Here is a 4,866-nt window from a genome sequence, read left to right on the forward strand (position 1 = left end):
TTATTTATTTATTTAATTTCATTTGTTATTATTATTTTTTAATTTGACTAGTCAGAGACAGAGAGGGAGAGAAAGGGAAAATGGGAAAACAAGCTGCCAGGTCTGAGACTTGAACCGTGGTCAGCCACGTGGGAATCCAGCGCCTTTAACCACCTCACCACCTGCCAGCCCCCCAAATAGATATATTGTGAAGTTATTGTCAAGTTCTCATATATATGCTGGGCGGTTAGCCAACCAGTGCTTTTAATATTACTAAAACCAAACCAAAATGAAACAAAAAACTGCCTGGGCCAATGATAAGAATAAGTCATGATCCAGAAATTACAATTACTTAAATTCTTTGCACCTTGGTAGGAGTTGGTGACAATGGGAGTGGCATGGGAGTCACGGGAAGGCAGCTGACAGACGTCTGTGGCTTTGCTTCTTGACCGCTTTCCAGCTCTGCCTGGACTCCTAGGGAGTTGTGGAGCTCACCGTGGTCCAGAGTTGGTGAGCCTTTCTGAGTGGATGAGTACATTGAATGTCTTCTATGCAGATTCCCAGGAGGAGGCTCTAGAGGTGGACCTGAAGCTTTTGATCCAAAAAGATTATTAGAAGAATTTGTAAATCATATTCGAGAATTCCAGATAAGGGAAGAAAGGATTCAAAGGAAAGTAGAGAAATTAGAAAGTAGAGAAAGTAAAGCAACAGTGTCAGAAAGAAGCCAAGGAATTTGCCAAGAAGGCGCAAGAGCTCCAGAAAAGCAATCTGATTGCTGTCAGAACTAGATGAACACATTAGCTATGTAGCAACCAAAGTCTGTCACATTGGGGACCAATTGGAGGGGGTAAACACACCTAGATAACGGGGCAGTAGAAGCTCAAAAACTGATGAAATACTTTAGCTTTTGATAGATTTTTCAGAAGTAAAATCCAAAATTGCAAGTAAATACAATAATTTAGAAGGCCAACTGATTCAGGAGTTTACCAGTGCTCAAAGAAGAGGTGAAATTTCCAGAATGAGAGAAGTAGCCACTGTTTTAACTTCATTTTAAGAGTTATTTCAATTGTGTTGATGTTTATATAAAGCAGTGCCAGGAGGGTGCTTATTGAGAAATTATGTATTTGAAGATGTGGCAATGTGTAAACAAACAAATTGGAGATAGATTTAGTAATCCAGAAACAGTACTGGCTAAATTTATTCAAAATGTTTTTGAAAAACTACAGAGTTTTGTGAAAGACCAGTAGGAAGTCCAATGCAGAGCAATATCTCAAAAATCTCTGTGACCTTAATACAGGAACCACCAATTTTCCAGCAGTTGATGGAGTTTTACTTAAGTACTGATAGACTTTCTTGCCTAAGCTTGTCAAATCCATTTTCATTTCCTATTTGGAGAATTATATTGTGTGGAGACTGGATATTTGAAAAGCAGAAATGCTATGATCCTACAGTGTTACGATTAAAAAAGATTATTTTTTTTTAAGAATTATTTTATTGAGAACCAGCAGTTAGCGTAATGGCTATGTCGCTGGACTCCCACGTAGTCGACCGTGGTTTGCGTCCCGGACCCGGTGGCTTAAAACTCATGCCAGGCACATGTGCGTGCATGCCCAAGATCCCGAGAGGAGAATGGAGGAGAAGGGATTGCGCCGTGACCATCCCCCCTGGGGGGGTGATTTCTCACTTTCTGTCTCTATGTCTCTGTCTGTCTGGCGAGCGCACGCGCCCTATAGTGAAAACCTCTCAAAAAAAAAAAAAGAATTATTTTATTTAACTTTATTTTTGTACTTATTTTCATTTTTAAATGGAATTTTATTATTATAATCTTTTTAATATTATATTTTATATTTTTATATTATATTGAATCACATACATCTTTACAGTGTATTACATTTCTTTTTCCAGCACGATTACCATGCATATTAGTCAAGACAAAGACATTACTGTCCACATCATCATCAAATAGCTTTTCATCACTTTTTTCAGATTATTATTATTGCTTATTCTCATTATTTTGTTAAACATTCAATCACTATTGTCCTGACCCGGGGGACAGTCGAACAGGTTCCCTGTGGGAGGGACTGAGAGATGGGACAAACACACGCACACACACACACAGAGTGGAGACAATACGAGGTGCTGATCAAGTCTTCTTCTTTCTTTTATTGAGGAAAAATTGCGAGTTATATATAGCTGGTGGGCACCAATTGGTTGCCCGAAATGCAAATGAGATAGAACAGCATGAACCCATCATTAGTGTGGGTGGATCTCTCCCATTGCCTAGAAACCCAACCGCTTCCAGGAGAACAGTTGGTCACATGATTTCTGAGAGATGGTTTGCTCAGTGAGGAAGTGAAGCCTAATGGTTTCCAAGATGGCGGATAGCTCAAGATGGTGGATAGCTCAAGATGGTTTCCGTATGCAGTGCCCGCCACACACTATATGTTGTTTGGCTTGTATAAAGAATTTATCCAACACAAAATACTTCTCAGACTAGTCCAGTTGAGAATACTATACATGTTATCAATAGATAATAAACCATTTCTCCCACAAATGTCATGCCTCTCTATTTGTTCTCTTGCTATCCTTCTCTATACTCTTCCCTTCCTCCCCAGCCCCTACCCAGGAGGCACTCAAGATTTGAAAGAGAGAATTAGACAGAGTACCAGCTTACCACTGGGGCCAAGTTTAATACCCATGGGGAAACTTCTATTCCAAAAAGTGGTGGTTAATCTTTTATAAGAAACCAAACAGGCCTTTGAAAGATGTCATGGATTCTCTGATCCTTCTGATTTACCAAGGGATGGCTTTACAGCCCCTACCCAGGAGGCACTCAAGATTTGAAAGAGAGAATTAGACAGAGTACCAGCTTACCACTGGGGCCAAGTTTAATACCCATGGGGAAACTTCTATTCCAAAAAGTGGTGGTTAATCTTTTATAAGAAACCAAACAGGCCTTTGAAAGATGTCATGGATTCTCTGATCCTTCTGATTTACCAAGGGATGGCTTTAGAATTTTTACCAATCTTGTGGAATTTTTATGTATTGAGCATATTGATTATGCTTTGGAACAGGACTTGCTGGAATTTCTTTTTCAGATTCTAGGAATGCAAATCTCTATTTTTTATACTATTTTTCATGTTTTTGATAGGTAGTTTAATGATCACTTTATGCCACCAATAAGCCCTTCTCCTAAGTTATCAGAATGCCTTCTGAAAGAAAAAGAAATAATTAAACAAATGGAAATGAAATTGGGTACTGACATTGACAGGACATTAAATTGTATGATCGAACAGATGAAGCATATCTTGGCTACAGAACAAAAGAAAACAGATTTTTAAACCAGACGATGAAAATAATGTTTTAATTCAGTATACGATTATTCCAATTGTATTACATCTTTTTGATACTTTGCATGCACTTTGCAATCTTCTGGTAGTTGTCCCAAATAATTTAAAGCAAGTCTGCTTGGGAGAACAACTCACTAATCTGGACAATGACATACTTCACTCCTTCATACAACTTCGTGCTGACTATAGATCTGCCCCCTATACTTCACTCCTTCGTACAACTTCGTGCTGACTATAGATCTGCCCCCCTTGTGCAACACTTCAGCTGAAGTTGAATTTACAAAGCATATGTGTGTACTGCAGCAGGTCTCAGTTGATAGAAAGCACAGGAGGCTCCTTAAGACATAACTAACATTTTATGGAAGGATGACTGGAAGAAAACAGCAGCCAAGATCCTGAGAGGAGAATGGAGAAGAAGGGATTGTGGTGTGGCCATCCCCGCTGGGGGGTGATTTCTCACTTTCTGTCTCTCTGTCTCTCTCTGTCTGTCTGGTGAGCACACATGCCCTATAGTGAAAAACTTCTCCAAAAAAAAAAAAAAAAAAAAGAAAAGAAAAAAAGTCTTATATCACCTTCATTTCAAATATATATATATGTATATGTATAAATATATATATTGTTTCTACCTTTTTTATCTTTGTCTTTCACTGAGTAATTTTTATTGATCTATTTTAAGTTACTATTTTCTTGGAAAACTCAAGTTTGTGCATAAACTTGTCAGGCACATTCTTTATTTCTGTTGATGTGTTATTTCTAGCATTTCCACTCGATTCTTTTCTATAGCTTCCATTTCTCTGTTGAAATCACCTTTCCAATCTTTTATGTTGTCTAGCTTTTCAACAGGATACTACAGCATAGTTATAATAATTCTTTTAGACCAGACAGCCACAGTGGTAGTGCAATACTATGCAATGCTGAGACCACATGAAAAAGTCCGGGTTTATGTCCCAAGAAGCCCCTGTGCAAGCAGGACATGCACACGTGTGCCTCTGGTTCTGGCTGGCTGAGACTGGGGGGAGGGATTGGATCACAGTTTAAAGACCCTGTCGGAGATAAAGACCCTGTCGGAGGTGCCCCTCTTTTTGTCTCTCTCTCTGACCCTCCTTCATGGTAAAAAGAAACTTTACTTTTAAAAAAATGATAACTTTTAAATTTCCTATTTGATTGCTCTAATATTTATGTCTTTTCTGAATATGGTTTTGATCATTTCTTTATCTTATTAAAACACAAAATATCACCAAGATGAGTTTTTACAATCTAGTAGGCTTTTCCTAGCAATCCGAAAACCAGGCAGCATCCTAGTCATTAAACAGAGTGCCAGTGAGCTGAGCAGAGGCAGTGGGTTTTATAGGCAGAAAAGGGCTGACGTTGTAGAAACAATGTGTAAATAATAATATTAATAAAGAAAAAAAAAGGAAAGGAAAAGCATTGACATAGAAAAAAAAAGAATTATGGAGTATGACCAAACATTTTTGATTCGTAAAGTAAATGTTTGTGAGAAAATGTAAATAAATAAATAAAAATAAAATAAAATAAA

At 37.9% G+C, this 4,866-nt stretch overlaps 1 pseudogene; it reads left to right on the forward strand.

The window, feature by feature from the left end:
- LOC102468284 (exocyst complex component 5 pseudogene) overlaps positions 1–3,561 on the forward strand; it is a 6,834-nt pseudogene extending 3,273 nt beyond the window's left edge.
- Positions 3,562–4,866: the final 1,305 nt, after the last annotated feature.

Source organism: Tupaia chinensis, unplaced genomic scaffold (genome assembly GCF_000334495.1).
Source record: "Tupaia chinensis unplaced genomic scaffold, TupChi_1.0 Scaffold143563_1, whole genome shotgun sequence".
In the NCBI taxonomy this organism is placed as follows: Eukaryota; Metazoa; Chordata; class Mammalia; order Scandentia; family Tupaiidae; genus Tupaia; species Tupaia belangeri.